The 27373-nt window shown below is 43.1% G+C and overlaps 1 protein-coding gene across 4 annotated transcripts in view; it reads left to right on the top strand.

Moving 5' to 3' along the window:
* The window catches only part of LOC147014258 (receptor tyrosine-protein kinase erbB-4-like), a 504201-nt gene that overhangs the window by 99463 nt on the left and 377365 nt on the right, over positions 1-27373 (top strand). Inside the window, exon 1 of one of the 4 annotated variants that reach the window (XM_085852072.1) lies at positions 23272-23749. The exons of the other annotated variants lie outside the window; for them this stretch is intronic. The gene's annotated coding sequence lies outside the window, so the exon portion shown is untranslated. Of the gene's footprint in view, positions 1-23271; positions 23750-27373 lie in introns of those variants that run through there. 4 annotated transcript variants of the gene reach the window in all.

Genomic DNA, 27373 nt, shown 5'->3' with positions numbered 1-27373 from the left:
GAGCTCATGCTCCACTTTCCACATAGATTGATTATGTTGGAATGCAAACCCTTTGAGGGATGTGCCAAGTTGGAGTTGACAAATGTAACATGGATCGTGCTTTACATACATTCATTCAAGTAAGCTAATGATAGCTTCTAAAAAAAACAATTTGGTCAATTTATGCTTCTTTGCAGGAGATAAATGTTAAAGAAGGACTGCATCACTTTAGGAGACGTTAGCATGTGGCGCTGCCGTTTTATGGTCCAGGGCATCATACGACTCTTGGCGTTGCCAAGCAACCCCTTAGAACACCCAGATCTGATTTTTCTACTCTTTCATGTCATCGCATTTCCAGCCATACATGTTGCTCTCATAAAGAAGATGATGCAGGGGAGAAACAGAACCCACTGCTTCTCTTTCTTGCATTTAGGAAAGCCTAGTGGTTGAAGGGAAATGGTACTTCACCTTTTCTTCTTTTTTATTGAGGGCTTTATTTTGTTTCACATCCACCAGACAATCCTTTATTACCTTATGGAAACGTATGGAGATATTTCCAACATTACTCAAAAATGTTCCTTTTATACAACTACTACCTTTAACCAGGTTTGACTCTCCTTGCCGTAGGGCCATCGTGTGTGTGTGTGTGTGTGTGTGTGTGTGTGTGTGTGTGTGTGTGTGTGTGTGTGTGTGTGTGTGTGTGTGTGTGTGTGTGTGTGTGTGTGTGTGTGTGTGTGTGTGTGTGTGTGTGTGTGTGTGTGTGTGTGTGTGTGTGTTCTGAGAGTTGGTGGTTAGCTGGTCAGCATCCACAGATAAGCAGAAATTAGGTTTCCAGGAAATGGCAAACGTATCTTAGATGTGTAAATGATGGATACATTGGGATGAGTAAAACTTTCCTAACTGCAGGATCACTCATTATTTAGTTATTTATTCACTATTTTTTTTTACTTCTTCACAACAAGCATGCCATTAGCTTTTTCATGTCATCAACATTACTTCATGTTCTTGAAGAGTATGAATATAAACATTATCCATGCCATTGATCATACAAAATATTAAAGAGATCTTTATGAACTGTGGTCTTAATTCTCTGAACAAAAGCATTTGCTGATTTATATAATTTCGGTACGAGGGGGTGGTGGTCGATTGATTTATCATCGATTAATTGATTAACGGAAAGGAAGCAGAATCATTCATCAGCAAAGTGTCCAATTAATCGATCAGCAGTTGGGAACTCGGTCAATCCATTGACACTTTGGAAAAACGGATAATGAATTGGTGCCAGTGCTGCATATTATGTGGTCAGTGACAGGGAATGATACATTTGCAGTGACATTTCACCTGAGTGATGTTCTAACACACCAGCATGAGTATGTGCTTGCATTTCTCATGCATCAGCTGTGTAAATTCTAGACGACGTCTTGCAAATCGGGACAAACCAAACATCGGAAGAATTAAAAAAAAAAATTCTTCTGCTTCATACATAGCAACTACCATTTGTAAATTCAGGTAACCATCAGAGGCAAGACTTGTTTTTCTTTTCCATCATGCACATCGTCTGACAGCATGCTGTGGTGGTGAGCCATTACGGTAACCATTCGATCTTGCTCATCCATTAGCTCGTTTCGTGCAGAGGCAAACACTCTACAGGTGCCTAATTGCATTAAACCTGCTCTGGAGGGTAATGACTTCTCAGTGGAATTTGGTTCATTTGATTGTATAATGAATGCAGCATTGCTTCTGCTCCTTATAGATTGTTCTTGGATATTGTAACACCTTCATTGAACCCCTCATGATCCTTCATGCTCCACAATCCTCACTTACCATCCTCCCCCTCTGCTTGACTCGACTTCCATACACCACATGTGTGCACCTGATGTGAAGTGTGATAACATGTTCCAATAATGATTACATTTGAATTGCTTCTATTGATCTCGTACAATCATGGCAAAGCCATTCAAAAAAAATGTGAAATTAATTACCATTGTTCTTCTTGTGTTACTTTTCAAAATTATGAAAATAAATCACTTCATCATCCTTTAAAATATAATCCAAATTTTACACTGAGGACAGTTCTTTGGATGCTTTTAAATAAAATTCCTCGACATCTGTAATGTTGAATTTTCCTGTTCAAGAAAAGTAATTTTACTGCAATCAAGTTAACTCAAACTTGATTAACACCCAGGGATTCGTGTTAATTTTTGGAATAGAAGGTAATTTGGTTTGGATAGAAGGTAACTCCTAATAAGGCGGAGGGCCGCTTAGATCAGTGGAGTCCAGGGGCAGAGTGCCGGTGTGGGAGCTCAGGGGGCTTAGCCCCCTGAAGCTCCAGCATTTTGAGCAATTTGGAAGGTAAAAAAAATAACTTTTAGGTCTTAATTTGGCTTTAAAATTTCCTGATTTAGCATGTATTTGACCAACTTGAAGTAAATATGATGATCAATGCATCGTCTTTTTTTTCATTCACACATGTAAAAAACATAATTCCGATATAATATGGTCACATAATTACAACCATGACAATAACAATGATAGAGGCAAACCAGTTTGTAAAGTATTGATGCAATCTGTCAAGGCAGGTTACCAATTTTTATTGCCACAATAAGTAGTCTTTGATTGCATTATTTTACTAGATTAGAGAAATATAAAGAAATAAATAGCTTTTGAGAGAATTTTTCTTTAAAATTGCACCCGTGTCCAAAGGAGGCACTTCAGTTTGGTATTTTTAACATAAAACAGGCAAAGCCTAGAAACGAACGATACCCTTTAGATTTAGAACTACCCTTAAGAACTACCCTTTAGAACTACCCTTTAGAACTACCCTTTAGAACTACCCTTTAGAACTACCCTTTAGAACGACCCTTTAGAACTACCCTTTGGAATTACCCTTTAGAATCACCCTTTAGAACTACCCTTTGGAATTACCCTTTGGAATTACCCTTTAGAATCACCCTTCAGAACTACCCTTTGGAATTACCCTATAGAATCACCCTTTACAATTACCCTTTAGAACTACCCTTTAGAACTACCCTTTCGAATCACCCTTTAGAATCACCCTTTAGAATCACCCTTTAAAATCACCCGATAGAATCACCCTTTAGAATTACCCTTTAGAATTACCCTTTAGAATTACCCTTTAGAATTACCCTTTAGAATCACCCTTTAGAATCACCCTTTAGAACTACCCTTTAGAACTACCCTTTAGAACTACCCTTTAGAACTACCCTTTAGAACTACCCTTTGGAACTACCCTTGGGAATTACCCTTTAGAATCACCCTTTAGCACTACCCTTTAGAATCACCCTTCAGAACTACCCTTTGGAATTACCCTTTAGAATCACCCTTTAGAACTACTTTTAAGAATTACCCTTTAGCACTACCCTTTAGAATCACCCTTTAGAATTACCCTTAAGAATCACCCTTTGGAATTACCCTTTAGAATTACCCTTTAGAATTACCCTTTAGAATTACCCTTTAGAACTACCCTTTAGAATTACCTTCTAAAAGTACCCTTTAGAATTACCCTTTAGAATCACCCTTTAGAACTACCCTTAAGAATTACCCTTTAGCACTACCCTTTAGAATCACCCTTTAGAATTACCCTGAAGAATTACCCTTTAGAATCACCCTTTGGAATTACCCTTTAGAATTACCCTTTATATCTACCCTTTAGAACAGTGTTTCTCAACCGGGGTTCCGCAAGAGGTCGCTCAGGGTTCCGCGAGAAACAGTAATAAATAGGCTAATGTATTTTTGAGCAGTTTTTGTTTGATTTAATATTCGTAATTTTACTATACACGTACGGCATATTGTTGGAAACTCCTTGGTTATTATAATAGAGGCTTCAACCTCTTATATTATTTACAATTATAACAACCATAGGGAATGTATTTAACGATGTCTATATGGTGCCAGTGTGAAACCGCCCTCACTGGTTAGTGGATGGCCTGTACGCGGCGGATTCGTGTATCATTGAGTGACTGACTCAAGTACAGGACGCATGCACGGTGTGTCCATCTATCTTCTCTGTGCTTCCTAGCACGAAGTCTCTCTCTCTCTCTCTCTCTCTCTCTCTCTCTCGTGTTCTCTCTCTCTCTCTCTCTCTCTCTCGTGTTCTCTCTCTCTCTCTCTCTGTCTCTGTCTCTGTCTCTGTCTCTGTCTCTGTCTCTGTCTCTGTCTCTGTCTCTGTCTCTCTCTCTCTCTCTCTCTCTCTCTCTCTCTCTCTCTCTCTCTCTCTCTCTCTCTCTCTCTCTCTCTCTCTGTCTCTGTCTCTGTCTCTGTCTCTGTCTCTGTCTCTGTCTCTGTCTCTGTCTCTGTCTCTGTCTCTGTCTCTGTCTCTGTCTCTGTCTCTCTCTCTCTCTCTCTCTCTCTCTCTCTCTCTCTCTCTCTCTCTCTCTCTCTCTCTCTCTCTCTCTCTCTCTCTCTCTCTCTCTCTCTCTCTCTCTCTCTCTCTCTCTCTGTGTGTGTGTGTGTGTGTGTGTGTGTGTGTGTGTGTGTGTGTGTGTGTGTGCCTGTCTCTCTCCCTGTCTCTCTCTCTGTCTCTCTCTCTCTCTCTCTCTCTCTCTCTCTCTCTCTCTCTCTCTCTCTCTCTCTCTCTCTCTCTCTCTCTCTCTCTCTCTCTCTCTCTCTCTCTCTCTCTCTCTCTCTCTCTCTCTCTCTCTCTCTCTCTCTCTCTCTCTCTCTCTCTCTCTCTCTCTCTCTCTCTCTCTCTCTCTCTCTCTCTCTCTCTCTCTCTCTCTCTCTCTCTCTCTCTCTCTCTCTCTCTCTCTCTCTCTCTCTCTCTGTGTCTCTCTCTCTCTCTGTGTGTCTCTCTCTCTCTCTCTCTCTCTCTCTCTCTCTCTCTCTCTCTCTCTCTCTGTCTCTCTCTCTGTGTGTCTCTCTCTCTCTCTCTCTCTCTCTCTCTCTCTGTCTCTCTCTCTGTGTGTCTCTCTCTCTCTCTCCCTCTCTATCTCTCTCTCTCTCTCTCTGTCTCTGTCTCTGTCTCTGTCTCTGTCTCTGTCTCTGTCTCTGTCTCTGTCTCTGTCTCTGTCTCTGTCTCTGTCTCTGTCTCTGTCTCTCTCTCTCTCTGTCTCTGTCTCTGTCTCTGTCTCTCTCTCTCGGTTAGTTCTTCTGTTTACCTTTATTGCTTCAGCTTTATTTGTTTAAGTTTTGTTGATCAAGTTACATGAGGTGTGTTTTTTTTTTTTTGATTTAAAAATATATATATTTTTTGTGAATTAAAACCTCGGTCTGAGGGCTCAAAAACGAGCAGTATGTTTTTTTTTCATTGCCAATAAATTTGACAAAAAGGGGGTCATTTTTTCCTTAAACCAGGTATCCGAAAAAAATATATATTTACCACTTGAACTACGATAAAAATATAAAAGAGCTAGATATTAATAATGGTATATAATAATTTTTATACAGGGGTTCCCTGCGACATGAAAACTATTTCAAGAGTTCCACAAGGGTAAAAAGGTTGAGAAACGCTGCTTTAGAATCACCCTGAAGAATTACCCTTGAAAAGTACCCTTTAAAATTACCCTTTTAAAGTACCCTTGAGAACCATTCAGAATTAAACTTTAGGACCCCATAGAATTACCATTTAAAATGACCCTTGAGAAGCATTCAGAATTACCCTTGAGGACCCCATAGAATAACCCTTTAGAATAACCTTTCAAATTACCCTTTAGAATTACCCTTTAGAACCATTCAGAATTAAACTTTAGAACCCCAAAGAATTACCATTTAAAATTACCCTTTAGAAGTGTTCACAATTACCCTTTTGGACCCCATAGAATAACTTTAGAATAACCTTTAGAAGTACCCTTTAGAACCCTCTACAATTAAACATGGTGGGTTAGTAAGGTTTTTCTTCTTCATTTTTGATGAATGGACGGATGAAAGGATGGACATACCAAATATTGAAGTGGCTCCACAGTTTTAAGATTAATAAGATGGAGAGAACTACCGTACTCCATGATGTATTTGGCATGTCCATCGTGTGTGTGTGTGTGTGTGTGTGTGTGTGTGTGTGTGTGTGTGTGTGTGTGTGTGTGTGTGTGTGTGTGTGTGTGTGTGTGTGTGTGTGTGTGTGTGTGTGTGTGTGTGTGTGTGTGTGTGTGTGTGTGTGTGTGTGTGTACAATATACATCTTTGGTGGCCATCTTAGCAGCCATTTTGTGTGTGATCTTAATTTCCTCAATGGTATTGCGAGTGCACCTGGTACATCTTGATTCGCTGTAATGTACACGAGAGGATTTAATGCAAAAACCATTAAAACACATTGGTTGGATCTTACTTTGGAGTCTGGAACAAAATACCTTTTGGAGAACCAGACTTTTGTCAATGCAACAAGCAGTACAGTCTTCTTCTTCTTCTTCAATGCCCCAATTCCCACATTCACGTGGGGTTGGCTGGCGGAGGTTTTTGGCCCCAGTCTTTTACAAACTGGCTGACCATGCCTGATGCATGATGAAGTCAGGCAGGAATTTGGAATTTGGCAATGATGCTGGTAATAGCTCACCTACTCTTTGATAAGAACACCAACGGGTCTTTAATGTCATCCAACTAATGCTGGCAGAAAGGATGCCTACTTTAACGTCCATCCGAGGGGTGGCACACACATTGATGAATCACCCTGCCTATGAAACACTGAGATGAGTTTATAGCTGGGTCGGGATTCGAACCTAGGCTAGACAACTTGGAGGTGACTGTGCGTACCTCTAGGGCCTAGGCCATCCTGCTGGCCCAATAAGTTGAACAGGAAATGTGTGATTATCATAATGATGTTTCATCTCACGATGTTGTGATCCAATGATAGTCTTGTGTTTGATTTTGTATTTCATGATGTCATGGTACAATGATAATATCATGGCTGAAGTAGCTTGTCATTGTGAGATGACCAAAGTTTCACTGAAGCTGGCAGATCATCAGAGTTGTGTGCTGATCCTCATCGGTATTACCAAATTGCAGACTATAAAAGAACGGCTACGTCTGCAACTCGAACCTTTTATCAAGTGAATCCACAAACAAAGCAGTTCCTGCAAAAAATAATGCCTTTTGTGGTGCCATTGGCCACTATTTGGTAACTCTGGCATAAAAAAGCAGCAAAGTGAAACCTGAATGGGAAGGTTTTTTGATGGCAGGTTCTGCAGAAGATTGGAGTGTGGGTGTGGGTGAGGTGTTTGTCAAACAGAACTTCAAATTCTCATTGTTTATATAATAACAGAACTAAATACATTTGTAACAATTATAATGGCTCGAACATGATGATTGTATGTACCTGGTTCATTGTTGTTGTTGTTGTTGTTGTTGTTGGCCTGAGATGACTGATATACATCAGTAGGATTATATTGGGAAGCCATCATGAAAACAGTGAGCAAATCGCTGGCTTGAGGGCATGGGAAAATGTCATGGATTAGGAAGGATATGGTCTGAGATACAGAGATGAATATCCCTTTTTGAAGGCATATCCTCCCGCAAGGGTGCTTTCCACACTGCGAGACATGGCCCATATCGAGCTAAGTTTGACTGGATTCTAACCCCGGGGCCTTGTATGGCATTCGGTATGAAGGATTGCTTTTCCCGTCGTAAATATCTGACTCACTTTTCTGTCCCAGAGGCTTAAATCAAGGGGGAACTTTGGTTGTAATCTGCCGCTCATCCCATACTCCCATGGCCGTTCCAGGATTGCATCCCAGGGGGAATGTCAAATCAGCCATCCCACAGGTCTCATGGGCACTAAAGCATTGATTTTATGAAAAATCGTTTCTCAATTCTTGGAGAGTATTTTTGGAGAATGCTGCTAATATTATATTTTTCTTGCTTTGCTTTCGTTTTAAAGATTTTTATTTTTTCTTCCTGAGAGGCTTTTGAGACTGCCTGTTTTTGATGGTGGCCTTTAATGATGATATGTGGAGATCTTTTCCTGTATTGATGATTCATTTTGGCCCGTTTTTCCATGATTCATCCTTTTTGACTGGTTAACCCACGAAGAGCTACTGCCCTTTATCTACCTTTTTTCATGGATTTGAAGGCACTCGTAAAATTACTATCTTTATTGCTGTATTTTAGTTTTCTGTTTTTGTCCCTTGGCATAAGCATTTATGTTGCTGTTAGTGCTTTTGCTCATTGAAAGCTATCATTAGAAGCTTGACTGCCTTAGGTTTGGTCGAAGGTAAGGTGTCGAGCGAAGTCAGATCCCCCACTTTCAACCGAAGGCCATAAAAGTGCTAAAATTACTTTTTATTTCGTTTTTCCTTATCTCCCTCAATTGCAACTTCGTTTTGTTTCAGGAACTTGAGAAAGTATATCATTCCAAAATGAAGGTGGTTCAAATCTGAACTTGATGTTTGTTTATAAAATGGCAGTCAATGTATGCAGAGGATATAGTGAATGTAGGTCATTAAGGAATTTCATGCAAAATGTTTCTTAGAAGTTTTTTTTTTTTTCTTTCACTTTCACTTGATTTTGTATCTTTAGTTTGTAAAGGTTAAAAAAAAAATAGGGTGGCATTTTTTACAAGCAGCGTTAAGGGTACCAAATCCAAGATGGCCTCCAGCATTGAAAATGGACACTTGTTTATGGAATAGCATAGTTGCCAAATATACCACTTTAGGCGGTAGTCTACCACTTTTTGTCGACTTGAAGAGCTTACCACTTTTATTGCCCAATAATATTTCTCAAAAAAATACCGCTTTTACAAAATAATACCTCATCTAAGTTTTTGACAGATTTTCATGTTGTGACAAGGTTTCTGTCAGCCTTCGGGTGTAAATTCATCCAGAAAAAGTGATTATTCTGCCTTAAATTTGCATAAAAGTGTTGTACAAATTTACGGTTAAATTTACAAAATTTCCCTACCCAGGGAGATGGGACACCCTCCTGCACCATCTCCCAGGCTCTCACTACCTCCTATCAGATCCTCCACACCCCTTCCCAGAACCCTCCCTCCTTCCAGACCTCCGCCCCCTCGGTCACTCCGCTCCCTCAACTACAGATCCTTTCCATCTGTGACGCAGGAATAATTAACCAAGACACAGGATGACGGTTGGTACTTGCTTTATTCGGATATGCAGGGAATAAAAGAACCCTAAAAGATACAAAAATACTATTCAGCAGCGATACATCGCAGGTATCAATTTAAATACCTCAAGCAATTGATGGAATTTTGCTTTAACAACGATTCCAGCAATTTCCTGCTATATCCGGCGATTACCTCGAACAAAACAATGTTGCTTCATTGTTTACAATGGATATTGTTACGAATTTGCCACCCTCCCAGCGTGTGAACAACCGCTTTTAAACCGAATCGCGGCCGTACGCCCACCGGACGAACAATTCAGTCGCGACTTTCCGGAACAACGCCGAAAACCAGTCACGGGTGTGCTCCAAGCGCACACCAAGGCCTCGTCAACACTCTACCCGTGCGCGACAGGGTCAATCGCCGAATTGTCGATATACCTAAGTATTCGCGTGGGCAGACTACCGAGAGACCGTACCTCAGCGAGGTCTGCTTGGACATGAACCGCTTAAGCGGTTCATTCCATTCTGGGATAACTGAGCGGGGTATTATCGCGAGACCTCGCTGGACCCGATTCTTTTATCTCCGAAATGCAATACGGCGGTTCAATGGGGAAAGAGGACACAACGAATGGGTTAACATTTAAACATGCACATTTATTCACACACGTATGCAGTCAGGTATGCAAAACACCAACATGCACGTATGCAGAAAAGCAATGGAATTGGCAGGAAGGGACAAGACGCGAGCAAGACAAAGCACTACAACCGTCTATTATTTATTATTCACAAGCACTTAACAACAGTTCTACTTGCGGACATGGCGCCACAACATTCACACAAATAAACAAGGAAAGACCCCCTCAAAGACAAGGGGGTCAGACTGGACCTGGAGGCCTTTATGTCCAAGGAGCTTGGTTGACCGAAGGAACTCCAAGAGGCCGCCGCAGGTTACCTTCACACTCGTGGTGACTTTCTTGGGCGACCCTCGATGGTCCTTCTCCAGCGACCCACCGACTGCGGGGACTCTGGACTCCAGGCTCCAGCGCGGCTACCCACAACTCCACACTCCGACATGAGCCCAGATCTCCACCGAATGACTGACTCTGAACCCAACTCGACAACCACCCGCTTCTCTTCGCTTCTCGACTCGGTTCTCTCCACGCAGCTCTCCACGCTGCGTCCATCTCGCCCTTTTATTTCTAACGCTCCCGCCCCTCCCCTCGCGGCACGTGGGAAGAAGAATTTGCTGCCCTGGCCCCAAGGGGGCGGGGCGCCGGGCCCATTTTTCACCCAAAAACAGGCCCCCACTACATCGCCTTTGACCCCGGTTCGATCTGCCCTTCCCCCGTCCTAAAGCGCGGGAAAGCAGGAGGGAAAATCCCATGCGTGTTATTGGAGCTTCTTCTTGTTCTCTATGGCGTAGATGTTATTCGCTGCGGCGAGGTTTGTGGTGTGGTTGTTTGTTGTGGTGGCGTGGCCGGTGGTTGGCATTGTGGTTGAGATGGTGGTGAGGTGATTGGCGGGGTGGAGAAGGTGGTGAAGCGATGTTGGCGGTTGTGGGTATAGTGGTGAGATTGGCGTGGTTTGTTGAGATGCGGGTGTGGTTGTGGTGGTGGAAAGGTGGTTGGTCTGAAGCGGTTGTTGAGAGCGATGTTGGTGGTGGTGGTGGTTGGTGTGTGGTTGGTGGTTGGTCCAAAATAACGATAGCAAAAGAATAATGGCTAACTCAAAGATCACAGCCCTGATAACACGAATAATACCCTTTAAACATGGGTGGGGAAATCTATCTGAACGCACACTTAGCGATATAACTTATCTTGGGGATATCCTTTATGGTGTCCTGTGAATTTCCACAACCGTGACAATATGTTGACTATGTAACTACACATATTTAAATTCAAGCTTTACAGGCTTGACGAATAACACTTGGCTTTACAGGCTTGATATCGAAACAAACGATTTTACAGGTAAGAAAGACTATATGACAGCCATTTTGAATTTCAATATGGCCACTGTGAAAAATATCAGTCGCTGGTATGCCGAAGCAAATACATGCATTATCATATATTTTGAGAGGAAAAGGCAAACACTTCACATTATTCAAACTGAACATTTATTCTTAATGAACAGGCACCATATAGATTATTGGAAAACAAACATATAGTTTGTGTATTTTACTGTTCATTATCATTGTATGTATGCCGGATGGTTGGCTTGGGATCCTCGGGTCCTGAGTTCAGATCCTGTTTGGCTGTTGAATTAATACCAGGTGGGGTTGACTCAGCCTGTCATACTTCCGAGGTCAGCAAAAATGAGTACCAGCTTGCTGGGATGATTGAGCCATTCGAGTATCCTGCGTCGAAGTGGCGACCCATTCAGGGTTGTGCCCAATTAGCCCAGGAGACTGCTTTGGCAGCACCGACGCTCTGTACAGAGTATGGTCCCAATGGATATCATTGTATAGGCTGACACTTGAACCTCAATCATCATCATTCCCATCTCTCACTAATTATTCACCTTTGTTAACTTTGTTGCTGCAGCTTTCACCTACAGAGTCACATACTTCTGTGAATGGAATATTGTGATTCCAACAACCGCATTTTCTCTTGCACCTACATTTGCATCCAAATTTTACTAAATTAATTATTGCTTCAGGGGCTGCTGGATTCAATCATCGAAATAGAGCAAAATGACATGTAGCTGCATTGAAGTTCCAACCACACTCAACTGGAGACAGGAGGCATAGGTGACTTTCTCCAGCCTTTCTCCAAATCATTGTTATGTAATGTACTCGACGAATATGTGAAGTTAATAAACTGGTAGTTGCAGGAAAACTCTCTCTCCATCGGCCGCACAATTTGAGTATAAAAACCAACAAAGCTAGTTTCCTCTAGTGTAGACTTTGACCGAAATAGCATGCAGACAAGTCTTTCCAACTGGGAGTGTATTTCTGGAGATGGATTATTGGTCCCTCGTGATGCCAATGCTTCCAGGATCTCATAATCACAAGATATGAATACCATGAAACACCAGTCCTTGGTTCTGCCAACAAATCTGCCCAACGTATCAGACCCTGTAAAACCATTGAAGCCTAATATTACCGATTCATGTTTCATCCTAACTTGTCATAAATAGGTTACACAGCAATTTTTCTCTTCGGTTTTCCCTTCTCTGTGAGAAAGCTTGCAGCAACTGGTAGGCTTGGATACATTTGAATCATAAGTAGGAAGACATCAGTGTCTGGGGAATCAATCACAACCTCTTGCATCTCTGTCAATTGTAAGGGTGTGGCGCAGCAAGAGTAAAGTATCTGACTCCTCGTGACTGGGTGAGTAGGGTGTTTGGAACATGATTGTTGCCCTTTCTTTATGTTGCAGACGTCGTGATAAATTTCTTCAATCTGTTGCACGGGCTCGTACTTTGATCTAAACTCTTGGCAGCTAAATACTCCATGTTCTGCTTTGGTCTTAATAGTTGAGGAAATCCTTCAATGAAATATTCGAGATCAACGTACTATCATTTACATGATAAGATGTTGATTTCCCTTTTGGCCTCTTTTTCCTCATTTGTTCTTTGAGGGACGTGTTGAGATGTCTATCAAATACCAATGTAATGTCGTCGTAATCCGCTGCCATGTTGCTGGGCTTGTTGGGCAAACTCATGGCATGTTTTCATTTGATCAGTTTTGAACATAAAATCAGATACATCAGTGTGGCTGATTCACTGGTTTGATCCTGAACCGCATGTTGTTCATTGCTAGCCAGTAGTTCAAGATGATGAAGGATAGTAGCTTTGCTCTGAGCTCACAAGAAGAGTGATCCGTCTAATGCAAGTAGGAATTCTGGAACTACGCCAAATTCATAAGTTCCAACGCATTCTTTTCAATCAAGCTCTGACCGGCTTCTTGAAATGATGAGGCACCTCTTCAATATTACTCATTCTTCGTTAATTATAACCAGCTTGTCTCTTGCTCTTACTTTTATTGTTGCATTTGCACTTTTGAATGTTCCGAGTTTCCTTGTGTTCATTTTGTCCCACACAGAAAGGTTTTGTTCTGTTAAATATTCTGTGACAAATACCTCAAACATCTGCTGTCCAATCTCAATGCGATCTATGATATCTTTGGTCACTTTGTCATTTATAACTTCTCTGGTAACCAGGTTGTCGATATAACCTTGATTTTCATCTGCCATACTATGGTGCCACTCTACTACCACACTGAAAAACGAATCTAATAAATAAGATTCACCGGATGTCCGTCTGTCTGTCTGTATGTTTGTCTGTTCGTGTTTTTTGCAAGGACCGTTGGACCGGCAACCATCAAATTTGGTATACAGCCCAAGTCCGATCCGGGGATTGTCCGAAGGGTATTTTCATCCACCACCTGAGCAGATAAAGATCACTTTTCTGGCTTTTTCATTTATATGCAATCTCATTGGTTAACAGATACCACGTGACATATAACACGATTAAAGGCCAGCACACCTAATTAGTCTTCTTGTGTATTCTACCCATTGGCCCACTGCACAGCTGGCCTGACCATGCACAATTGGGACCTACATAAATAAATAAATATTACATTCACCATTTTCGTGCTGCGGTAAGCCAAAGCTATCTGCTACGGTAAGTGGTGTAGAGTACGTTACCATTCACAATTGCCATGCCATGCCTGTCCCTTGAAGATGTATCTACTATAAATGGATGAGGTGTGTGTGTGTGTGTGTGTGTGTGTGTGTGTGTGTGTGTGTGTGTGTGTGTGTGTGTGTGTGTGTGTGTGTGTGTGTGTGTGTGTGTGTGTGTGTGTGTGTGTGTCATTTTTGTCGATTAATTACATATGTCTATTCATTAATTACACACTATTGGAATTTACCTTTTGTGGAAGGTTTAGGGGTTGCTTAGACTGCTGAGACCCCTTCGAACTTTGAAGACCCTTTAAGACCCCCCAAGACCCTTAAGATGCCTAAAGACACTGAAGACCCTCAGGATCCAAAAGTCCCCAAGGATAAAAAGTCCCCGAGGGCCCAAAAGTCCTAAAAAGTCTGCAAGGACCCAAAAGTCCAAAAAAGTTCCGAGGACCCAAAAGTCCCAAAAAGTTCCCAATCTTCCAAAGAGTCCCCAAGCACCCAAAAGACCCAAAGACCCCCAAGACCTTGTAGATCTTGTGGACCCTTTAAAACTTGACTATACTACAAAAAATCCATTAGTATGAAACACACGCCATGTTATGGTATATAAAGCAGTTTAATTTGATCCTTCTACTACGGCATGGCATTCTAATTACGGCATACAAAATATATAACAAAAACATTCACATTGTAACATTGCATATACTAATTAACAGTAATATTTACAACAATAATAAGAATAGTAGGATCACATGTCGATAATAATAACGAACATATAATAATAATAATAATAATAATAATAACGAACATATAATAATAACCATCATCATAATAATGATAGACATATAATAACAACAAACATATACTGTAATATATCACACAGCAATAATAAAAACGAACACATAATAATAATAATAATAATAATAATAATAATAATAACGAGCATATAATAATAACTAAAGTAATTTGACTGCGCGCAGTCGACGGGTATGCCTCCGCTCTCCCGCGCAAACACTTGAGTATTGACAAATTTGACCCTTGACCTTTATCATATCTGGCCCAAAATCTAATCAGTTAATTGACCTGTCTAACTTTACCTTTGTACCAAGTTTGATGAAATTCTGTCCAATATTTCTTGAGTTCAGGCGTAAAGAGTAAAATTTCAGAGTTTGACCTTGACCTTTGACCCTTGACCTATTATCACAACTGGCCCAAAATCTAATCACTTAATTGCCCTGTCTTACTTTACCTTTTTACCAAGTTTGATGAAATTCTACAATTTGCTCCTTGAGTTATCGTGTAAACGATAACTGGACAGACGGACAACCTGGAAACATAATGCCTCTGGCACCCTTGGTGCGGAGGTATAATAACGAACATATACTATGTCATATTATATGGCAATAATAATAATGAACACGGGTGGATCCAGAATTTTTTTAGGGGGGGGGTTCACTTAAGGTTAAGATATTCTCATATTGTGAAATATACCACCAAGCCTTATTCAAGTCAATGCAATCATCGAGGAAAAACCAGTTAATTTATCCAGAACTAGCAGTGTCTGACCATAAATTTACATTCTCCACAGGAAAATTAGGGAATATTGGGCTACTTGACGAAAAGGCCTCAGGCCTGTCACGAACTGATTCTAAAGAAAAGCTGACGATTTTGGAATCTTTGCGACGGATCTTTACAACAACAATGTAAATACAAACAAGGACAAATGTGTCCAAGAGCCACGTCATAAAGGTTTTGTCTTCACCAGAAGAAGAAGAACAACAACAACAACAACAACAACAACGCGGAGCTCTCTTAGAGCCAGCGTTCGCAACGCGACGTGGCTAAAAATGTTTCCAATACAAATCAAAATCCTTTCTCTTCAGAGCCAGAACTAAACACCAAATCACAGGGATTAATACACAACCAGTGGCGAAAAGTAGCGTGGCTCGGAATAATTGCCGAGTGAAAGCAAAAGATGTGCGATTGCCGATTGTCCAGTGATATCTCGCACGATGATCATGTGACATAATTGTAAGGGTGGAGGGGAGAGGGGAATCACGTGTAACCGGTGAACCCCCCCCCCCGGATCCGCCATTGGTTTCAATAAATAGTGCCCCAAGCATATCTGGACTTGGTGAAAGGCAATTGCTAATGCTCAAGCAGTAGAGCAGGCCACGGCTATGCAACGAGGTTGTGAAGACCAATGAGAATTTTGTCCATCGGACCAATGGACCCACGAGTGGTTTAATAATATCATTGTATAATATCTGTAAAGGATCAATTTGCTTTGAGAAATGGAACTTTACAATGCTTGTGCTTTTTGCCTCGCTCACGGCTTCCATTTGTCCAACAGTTTTCACAGAAAGATTCATTATTGACTGTGACTGGACATTTGATTTCATTGTTCACATTCTCTGACATAACTTAAAGGGGAACCCAACCGCTCAGGCCACCTCAACGCTAAACAATCTATCCCTTGTGTCATTTTTCCGATTTATAGAGTCGGTAATTGTTTTGTGATTAAAAGTCGAAATCTTCTTCTTCTTCTTCTTCACACTTTTCCGTGATGCCACACCCTGAAGTCAACCGCCATATTGGTATTGTAATTACGGGTAACATCACAGTACGATTTAACTCAACGGGTGAATAATTTTCGATTTCCACAAATGTGCCGATAGTCGATCCATCCTTGGCAGTTGTGTAGTACAGTCAGGTCATCTGCCATGATTGAGAGTATGCCATGCTGTTGTCGTGTAGTGTCGTGCCATGCTGTGCCGTGTCCGTGCTTTTGTGTTGTGTGTCATGCCGTGTCTGTGCTGCTGCTGTCGTGCTGTGCCGTGACCGTGCTGCTGTGTCTTGTGTCATGCCGTGTCCCCCACGATTAAGCAGAAGAAACTGCCTGCTAAGCATCTCTACCACGACACTACAGACACGAGCGGGGGAACAGTCGAGCCGGGCTGTGTTGCACAAGCGGGAGCGCGGGCGTACTTTGCCCGCAGCTCTCCTTTATTACTTACTCAGTACACTCACAAGCTGTGGCGACTACGGCATCACTACGACGCCTCAGGCGGCGCGCACTCCTTATATCCCTGGCAGACACGATGCTCACGACGACCACTCCCCCCATCATCATGCCCTGCCCCGCAGGCCCGCAGGCTATACCACACTCCTCCCTCCTAAAACTATGATTATTAAATGATCACCATCATAATAAGCATAAACAGCACGAAATACCACGGTATAAAGCAGACAAGGTACAAAAAAAAAAGAAAACAGCAAAGTATAAAAGCACATCACATCATATAACGTGTGGATGCGAGCGAGTGGAGCTGCAACGGCCAGGTTCCGAAGACGGAGGTGCACAAAGCACCCACCAAACTCTGACCGCGTTACCGATATGAAGCAGCAAGGCGAGAAGCACAGCAGCACTACACAGCGAAAACGCCCCCAGGCGGCTCATGCTTACATGGCCTTCGGCGAGGTCGCGGCAACCTCCCGAGCAAACCTCCCCCGGCACCATCAAACGCCTCCGGCTCACAAGGCGGCCCACCTCCCCCAGCCAGACCTGAAGCAGATAAACATTCCGAGGCCGGAAGCCCGCTGTCTGGAAGCCGTGGCGCCAGCGCCAGACTCGATTGACCTTGGATGGGGGCGCTGAACAGCGCCGCTGGCTGGATGCAACCAATGGCCCACAACAACCCACGCACCACAATCAGTTGAGATGCCAACGCCCGTCTTCACGGCCTTGAGCGAACACAGAGAGCCGCGCCCCCGGCGCCAGGTACGTCTGACCTTGCCGCAACCAGGGTGGGGGTAACGCTGACCAGCGCACCAGCCCTGGCTCCGAGCCGATCTCCGAGACCCACACGGCAGTTAGACGGTAGCAACCCCATTCAAACCACACTTCAACCATAGGCTCGTCACAAATCAATAGGAACATCATTGGAACCATTGCAAACTCAATTTTCCGTACAGCGCGTTCTTTCGGCAAAATCCCTGCACATGACAAAGCAACTACCCGCGGCCCGGGGCAATGGAAGGCCAACCAAACCTTTTTATTCGCCACCACCGCTCCCAAAGCCACCACATCACATTGACCAGACTGCAAAACCCATCGATTGATCTCCGCCAAACCCACTCTCACACAGGAACTGTTGGCATTTATTTCAACAACGTTAAACCGCATCACTCGAGCAATGAAAAACAAATATGCAATGAACAGCAACCCATAACCCACATCACGAGTCCGTCTCTTGGTTGTCGACTCGATGTTGCGACTCGCGACTTCCTTTAACGCCACGGGCTCACCGCAACCCGTTGAAGCTGCCCGAACAACACAGGCGCACCTCGCACCATGAACGCAGCCGACGCGCGAGAGCTCATCGCGAGAGCTGGCACGGCTCCCGCTGCTTCCGCACCGCACACCACCGTTGCAGGCAGCAACGAACGGCCGCTCCCGTTGCATCGATGCGGCTCCCGCCGCCAGAACCTCGCCCTCTGGTCTCGACGAAAGCATCGAAGAGAGCACCGGCACACCTGGAGGTACGAACTGGAGATCCAGCCCGAGGTGCGCCAGCCAGTCCCGACCCAAAAGGGCGGGCCCCTCCCCTCGCACCACGAACCTCGGAAGCGCAACCCGCTGGCCCCGCTGAGCAATCACGACGTGCGCCCCGCCAACCGCCGGCAGCGCTTCACCGGCATACGTGTGCGATGAGAGGGCAGCACGAGTGGACTCAACTCGACACCCGATCAGTTCCCCGATCACTTCGACATTCACTGGCATCGGTCCCGTCACCGTAGGACCAACTGAAACCAGGCTCAACATGGGCAGCATCAGCGCCCCGGTCACCTCAACCTCCCCTGCCACTGATCTTGTCACCTCCGGATCAATTGGAAGCAGGTCTAACACCGGCAGCATCTCCAGCTCCGGGTCGCTGGAATCTCCGTGCCCAGGCTGCAAAACTCGACCCGGGGCGTTACCGTGCACGCCATGCATCGAACACCATGCCGGCAGTAGGTCTTGACCCGGGACGGAAGGACCGCTTCGCACACCGCCATCTATGACTGTAATGATGGGCGATGACTCTCGGCACACACACCGTAGACGTCCTCGAGTGCTCAGACCGCCGTCCGAGTGATTGCATTGCAACGCTCACCCACGACCCGCGCCGCAGACCGTGCGCGCCTGGCACATCGCGCTGACCTCCGGATCATCTGCTGCGCACCGACCATCGAGACGCCGGACATTCCTCAGAGCCTGCGCGACGTCCAACGCCGCGCCCGTGCCGAAGTGCGTGTCCCCGTTCTTTAGCCGTGGCCTTGCAGAAATCATTCCCCCGATTTGTCGTGCCTCAATAAAACGAACACTGAGCGCGGCCGTTGCCCACTCGACGTGGCCGAAGTCGACTCCGACGAAGGCGGGCACGCGTCCGCGTGCCGTGCCCCGACTTCCTGTCATGCCTGAGCCGGCCGCGCCGGCGAGCCTCCTGGCTCCGGAGCCTGTGCGCGCGGCGAGCGAACCTGCGACACGCTCTTCGCGATGCGTACTCCTCCGGAACCTCGAACCGCGCGAGGTGCGCTGAGTTACTCGCTGCCACTCCAAACCCAGCCACCACCCTGCAAACGCCGATCCGAAGATCCTCGTCAGCCAACTGTAGTGTCATGGTAGAGATGCTTAGCAGGCAGACACGAGCGGGGGAACAGTCGAGCCGGGCTCTGTTGCACAAGCGGGAGCGCGGGCGTACTTTGCCCGCAGCTCTCCTTTATTACGTACTCAGTACACTCACAAGCCGTGGCGACTACGGCATCACTACGACGCCTCAGGCGGCGCGCACTCCTTATATCCCTGGCAGACACGATGCTCACGACGACCACTCCCCCCATCATCATGCCCTGCCCCGCAGGCCCGCAGGCTATACCACAGAAACAACTGTCGCTTTAACTGTTGCACAATCTCTGTCGAGCTACTCTCACATGTGCACGGGCGATTTGAGTTATGGTACAAATGGCATCCCAGGAAAGTGTTAAATGGGACAATCCCATAACACACAGGACACCTGGTCAGCCTGCGATGGTGGGACAAAGCATTCGTCGCCCATTTTGTCTGTGTTGTCCGAGAGTCTCTCCTGATTCTATCACTCCTCAGTTCTCCCCCCCACCCGGCCAAATGCTGGGTAACCCTGCTTGTATATTAATAAAAATGGGCATTGCCAATGTCATGGGCTCCAGACACCATTATAAACCCGTAATAAATTATTAAAAATAAAAAAAATTTAGAAAAAAATTATAAAATTGTGCCACTTTTTATCGTGGTGGCCATCTTGGATTTGGTACCTTTTATAAGTTTGCACCTCTTTTATAAGTCTTTTATTAATGACACCTTTTTGTTATATCTTTATAATAGAAAAATCAAGTGATAATTTGCCTTTAACAAACATTTTACATGAAAGTTATTTTTTATGACATAACAGCCTACACTATTAGCGAGATAGGTCAGAGGTCATGTACTCGACTTTAAACAATCAAGGCTGGGTTCAATTTTCAACTCGACTATAAACTGTGACCCTGGTGCTTCGCAAACATGGTGTTTCATCAACGAGTCATCTCTCTCTTACAGAGACATGAAGTCGGGTTTCCTGTCTTTTCAGCATTTGCTTCGATCCTACCTTTGTATACTTTGCAAACCCTCTTTCCCCCACCCCCCCCCCCAGCTGTCATTTCTTTCGTCTTTCCTGGCTTGCTCAAAAATTCACATCCCTTCTTCCATTGCACTTGTACAGCACTGCTTTTCTTTGTGCTTTTAACCACCCCTCCCTCCATCATAGCACCTCTGTGTGTCTGCATACTGCTGAGCTTGGGATTCTCAAATGAAAACTGATATACAGCAAGTACAGACACATGGCAGCTAACCCCAACATGTCTGTCCTCTCCTGCTCCCTGTCCGTACTTGGCCATCCGCTTAGTTCCTATTCATTCTCATTCCCAAAAGTGTGTAACTGATATTTGATGACTCTGTTATAATATTTGAGGATTCCATTCAAACTTCCCTCTTATTTCTCCTTTTTTGTTCATTCATCTCATTGTGTCTGTGCATTGTCTTACTTGCCACATTGTCGATACATTACCTTCTACTCTCAACCTGTCACCTCACTCTTCAATGAGCCTAGACTTTGGATGCAAAAAAATATATAAATAATGATGTTTCCTGTTCTCGTGTGCTGAAAATCAATTTGGTGGTAAGATAACATAAATAATGAATAATTAAATTTTGGTTAAAAATAACCATCAAGCTTGTTGAAATTTACAGATGATTGGCTGCACAGAATAGTGATGACTGTCTGTCAGTGTGTCTATATAAAATACCACCATGGGGCAAGTTTTTGATGAACGAGGCTATTAAGAAAGATATACTGCACTAGCTGCATACACATCCTAAATAATTCTACACCGAAGGCATACAAAAGCATTTGTGCTTTGTCAGCCCCCCAGCAGCTCGTATGCAAAACCACTTCCAGTTTTCTACTCATCTTTCCTTTCTCTTATTTGTGGGCTTGCCTACCTATATCCACCCAACACTGTTGTTCCCACTACTTAGTGGACATGGCTGACCACCATCTTTTCCCCACGACATACTTTCAGATGGTGATGCTCTTGATCACCTTGTTCTTCCACATCTCGCATACGCCTGCTCCTGACTGCTTTACTATCGGTTTGTTATCCTCCAGCCTTTCTTCTTCTTATTTGGCTCTTCTGTGTGCCTCAATGTTTCTTAAGAAAAGAAAATATTCCACTCTCCATCAAATATAGAGGAAAACATCAAAACTGCTCTTTGTGTTTCATTATTGTCTTATCCAAAGGTTTGTCCTTGAAATCCTCACCCACCTCAAAAAAGAGTAAACGATAAGGGCATTCAGTAGAATGCGTACCTCCGCCACACAATGCCTGATCCACGAGAACATATCGGGCCCAATATATTTTTGAAATACTATGCTATACAGTACTATATCGTTTTTTAGCCCTATCTCTCAATGGTGAAGAATCACTTTAAAAATTTAAATAATTCTCGTATCCAGATTCAGATTCGGATCTTCACCAAAATCGAATCAATTCTTCCTTGTCACACACCCAACCTGTCCACCAAGTTTCATCAGAATCCGTCTACAACTGTTTGATATATCCTTTTTTGACCCGCTCTCTCAATGATGAAGAATCACTTTAAAAAAATTCTAGTCGTCGGATCCGGATCCGGATCTTCACCAAAATCGAATCAGTTCGTCCTTGTCACACACCCAACCTGCTCACCAAATTTCATCCGGATTCCTCGACAACTTTTTGAGATATCTTCCACACAAACAAACAAACAAACAAATAATCAGAGAGGGGTGATAATATAACCAACCTCCTTCCACCTTCGGTGGTGGAGGTAATAAGTGGAATAAGGGTCTCATTGGTCCCCTCCACCCCAGGAGCATTGTTTATGGTTTGTTACCAGATTTTGAACTTTCCATCTTATCCTGAATTATTGTATCAAAACATCTCTTTTTCTCATCCAACACCTCTCGATCATCCAACCCACACGTCCCACACCACATACTCATCTTCCCCACTTCCCACCGTGGTTTATTAAATCCAAATGTGCAGCTTGGCACATAAAACTGCTGATGTAACATTTATGTTGCATCTTTAAAGGGATAAAGTAGTTGAGAAATTTAATCAAAGCAGTGAAACATTAGTGATTTAGCTTGTATTTGCTGATGAATCGAGCTTATCTTCACTTTGAACGATTTTTTTTTCTTCATTTAGGTTAATTTGGTGTCTCATATGGCGAGATCTACGAAAATTGCAATTAAGAGCAATCTCCTCCGGTGTGCCAGGGAAAAAGTCATTCCCTAAAGGAATATATATGTGAATTCAGAGCATTTATATGGTGATGGTTATGATGCATTTAAAACTCTCACAAGCTTCTTCCTCAGAAATCCATGTTAGGGTTATCTACTGTCAGGTGTGAGACTGCACACCTTTGTTCACCTGCAAATGTTTTCCGCCTGTGTGAACTTTTTCTCCCTTTGTCTATTCGATACTAGTTGTTTGTCCACTTTGCTATTTGTCTTGCAACTTTTGCAACCACTGATGTAAATGGAGTTTTATGTTTTATCTTTCAGTTGTTTAGAATCTGCAGGATACAAGCGCGTATGTGGGAAGAGCAGTCTCGTTTTTAATGACAGTTGACTACCCTCCCAGCAGTTGGAGGTTCAAATCCAGTTGAAGGCACTGGTACTAAGCATCTAGAAATGGAGAAATACCAATTTACTATTGGATTGTTGCTAAAACTCAACTGGTAAGATAATGACCTCGAGGGAGGGGGTCTGGTGCAAAAGTGGAGCCATTTGAAATTTCATGGTTCACTTTTCAATGCCTTCTGTAACTTAGGATGGATTACAGAATAGTGCAATAAAAAGGTAGTATTGTCCCCACACCCCTCTTTTTTTTTTCCTTCAACAATATCCCAGGCTCATTAATGAGTGACGATGAAAATCATGCATGTACACACACACACACACACACACACACACACACACACACACACACACACACACACACACACACACACACACACACACGAGACAACACCGGACTTCAGACAAGTACAGCCACTAAGCTTGGGGAAGTGAAGCAACTTCCCAGGGCACTCTGGGTACCAACACCACCTTCTAATTATGACATCACTTTTCTCTCTGCTCTCAGCCCAGCAATTGAGGAATTTCCTCTTCCCCATGGATGCCAACCTTTGGCGTTTGCCCACGCTATATCCTTTTTAAATGCTGAACGTCGAGCAAGGAAGTAGCTCGTACCATTTTCAAAGACTTTGGTATGAATTGCTGTGATTTATTACCCTCGCCAAAGGAGGGGGTACTGCATTTGGGTCCGTTGAAGTCGTCGAAACAAAATCGAAGATTTTTCAAGTATATTGGTTCGTCGATTTTGTTATTCTGTCTGTCTGTCTGTCTGTTTGTCACCTACAGGTCACAATTTTCAACCGATCTTCACGAAACTTCACCACATGGTTGAGTTTGTCATAAGGAAGAAGCCTAATATTTTTCAGGTCAAAAGGTCAACATAGGCTAAAGGTCAACAACTCAGGTGAGATTTCAAAAATCCTCAATTTTCATCCCATTGACTTGAAATTTGAAGAGGATTTATGTTTGAGGTCAATGAATTCAAGCAACCAATTATTTTTAAGGTCAACATTGACCAAAATGTCAACATGGGCCCAAGATCAACAACTAAGGTGGTATTTATGAAATCCTCAATTTTCATCCGATTTAGTTGAAATTTGAAGAGGATTTATATTTCAGGTCACTGAATTAAATGAGCCAATTATTTTTGAGGTCAGCAAAGAACAAAAGGTCAACACAGGCCAAAGGTCAACAACTTAGGTGGGATTTCTAAAATCCTCAATTTTCATCCAATTGACTTGAAATTTGAAGAGGATTTATATTTCAGGTCATTGAATTCAATGAGCCAATTCCTTTTGAGATCAACATAGGCTCAAGGTCAACAACTAAGGTGGTATTTCTACAATCCTCAATTTCCATCTCATTGACTTAAAATTTGAAGAGGATTTATATTTCAGGTCACTGAATTCACCCAGTGAATAAGTTTGTAGGTCAACACAGACCAAAAGGTCAACATGGGCTGAATTTCTAAAATTGCCAGTTTTCATCCATTTGACTTGAAATTTGAAGAGGAATTGCATATTTCGTCATTGAATTCAACCACCAGTTATTTTTGAGGTCAAATTTGTTTTATGGATTTTTGCTGATATGTTGTGCCAACCCTTGCAAATATGCCACTATGTACAATAGTTTAACTTTAAGCACATGCAAACCATAGCCTACTCTAGAGTCTAGGCCATACGCACACAATTATTCTTCTATGTCTGCATCCCAAGTGAAAACGCGGTCACTTCATGATTGTGACAGGACCCAAGCTTCTATGCCTCCACTCTCTACAACTTGTACCATCATTTCCGTGTCTGCTTGTATTTTGCTGTCATTAGTATGTTTTAGGATCTAATGGCCTGGAGGTGCACACTCTAACCTTTTGTCTGTCTGGCCTGGGTTTGAATCATGAAACAGCTCTATAAACTGTCGTCCCAGTGTTTCACAGGCAGGGTGATTCATCAATGTGTGTGTCATTCTTTGTATAGATGTTAAACTTGGTGTTCCATCTGCCGGCATTAGTTGTTGGACGTTAAAGATCTCACGGTGTCTTTCGCGAAGAGTAGGGAAGCTCTCACCGGCATCATGGCCAAATTCCTAATTTCTTCCCTATCCTTAGTCGAATATTAAGCCTGGCCAGCTGGTTTGTGAAAGACTTGGGCCATGCTTCCATCAGCCAACCACACAGGAACATGGGAATAATTGTGGCTATTAAAGAAGAAAAAGGGACTCAGAATTTTGTGTGACATTTATCGATTAAGAAGTGAACTTTATTTTCTCCACACTTTTTGAAAAAATATGGGGGGATATTGCAATCGTTTCCGTCTGTCTGCCTGCCTGTCTGTCTGTCTCTCTGGCCATCCATCATGCTATCTCCTCCTAAACAGTTGTGCAGAAATTCACCATACTTGAAAGTTATGATCATCACATGGCAAGAAGGTGCAAGAGCAGTATCATCTTTGGCTCTGCCACCTGGACCTGGAATGGGGTAAAAAATGTCAAATACCAAAAATGTAATTTCAGGCACATTTTGAAACATAAAAAAAATTAAACTGTGTATTTGTAATGATTTTGGGGGATTTGACCCCCAGTTCATGCCACCAATCCACTGGATTTCCCTACAGAATGAAACGGCCAACCTCCCAGAGCATACACACTCATTATGCCACTGACTCTGACACTAATTAAAAAAAAACAATAGCTTGTTGAGATTGAGAAAAGGGAGAGAGGAAGGGGTGATAGGAGATAGAGAAAGAAATGTAGTTCAATTTTTGAGGAGTGGGGAGAGAAGAGAAAGAAGAGGCTCAGAAAGATGGGAGAAAGGCAAAAACAAGAAAGGACAAGTGTGGAGCATTGGGGTGGTTTCTTGTGGGAGGAGTGAAAGTGGTCAATATTTTCGCTGTTTTCACTGCATCGGATAACATAGTCCATAATAGAAAAGTTGGGGTAACGTAACTCTTTAAGGAGTGGATCTTTGGCGAGACTCAATGAAGATCCACCTAGAGAAGATTTCATGCTGTATTCTGTTTTTAAGCAATGTTAGCATGATGCATGCACCCAATATATGTAGGTGCTGATAACTTTGTGTGTTATATTTGTTAATGTTGGAAGTTACTCGTGTCATCTTAAGGTCAGGTCTGAAAAAACGAAAAATACGAGTTTGATTCGATAACACGTCTTACATCCCTACGTATGTATCTTGATGTTGGAACATATTGTGAGCATCAAGGGCATACTTAGTGAGAATTTTTAAACTGAAGAAGAGTGATGACTTGCTAAAATCGAGCAACAGTATCCATTGGCACCCAAGAGGTTTGATTTTTGCTTTTCTCCAGAATTTGAAACGTTGAACTTCGTTGCGTCAAGTGTGAAATGATTTTTGTTTTTGACCTTTCCTTGTTAACTCGAGCCCTCAATCATCAGGATGGTGGTTAGATGAGACCTGTGCAAGTTGGCAGGGAAGGTCGCTGCAGGACAGCAGGGGCATACCTTCCCCACCGGCAGTCACTATTTTTAACAGTGATATAATGCTCATGGAGGAGTGAGTACACATATTGTATGAAGGACAAGGCCATCAGGAGACATCAATGTGCATTTACTTGAATTGCAAGGCAATTTGGAAATGGTGGACAAATTCACACAGTAATGTGGTATTTGAACCTCAGATCTCAGGATTATGGACCATGTGGTCTGATGGGAATGCAAAACAATTGCCAAACCATTTATTCAAGTTTGAGACTTGGTGTGACTGGAGAGTAAGAGGATAATTCGGTACTAACCACAATGTGTCAAGAAAGCAGACCACTACATATGGTGAATAGCTGACAACATAGATATTGGACAGGATAACGAATGAGCATGGTAACGTAGCCAGTGCTAGCTGTCCGTTGTGTCTACTTTCACTGTGACTTTTATTGATTGTTATGGTGTGTGTGTGTTGGCTATGGAGCATGAAAGTAGCTTTAGAGATTCCTTGAATCCATTTTGACAGTAAGAGACAACATACATAGGGTTTTATTGCTTTGGTGTGTGTTTTTTAACTGAACCTTGATATTACTGAAGCTCTTGTATTAAATTAAATAAAGAACTCGTATTGCTGGCAGGGTGGTGTTGGTCTGCTTCCCACCTTGGTTCAGCATACCTCAATTAACGTCCTATTGATTTCATCCATTGCTACCTCCACACACTGAAGGTGGACGGAGGTTATGTTTTCACCCGTCTCTTGTCTGTCTGTCTGTCTGTTTATGTACAGGATATCTCAAAAGGTTGTTGATGGATTCAGATGAAGCTTGGTGGACAGGTTGGGTGTGTAAAAAGGACGAATTGATTCGATTTTGGTGAAGATCCGAATCAGGAAATGGATCGAGGTGAAGGTATGCACTCTACTGAGTGCCCTTCTAGTTATTAAGGCTATGTTATTATATAGTTAAGTCAACTATGAAGTGTTGCAGAATTGGTGCCAATTGTAACATCCTTTAAATGTTAAGTGGATCAATTAGGAATAGCCATTACTGTTCAATAATTTATTGTCATTGTGCTGCAG

Source organism: Eptatretus burgeri, chromosome 13 (assembly GCF_056783735.1).
Source record: "Eptatretus burgeri isolate ZD-2024b chromosome 13, Ebu_testis_v1, whole genome shotgun sequence".
NCBI lineage: Eukaryota > Metazoa > Chordata > Myxini > Myxiniformes > Myxinidae > Eptatretus > Eptatretus burgeri.
Note: the sequence above shows the minus strand (reverse complement) of the source record. Positions and strands in the feature narration are given on the sequence as shown.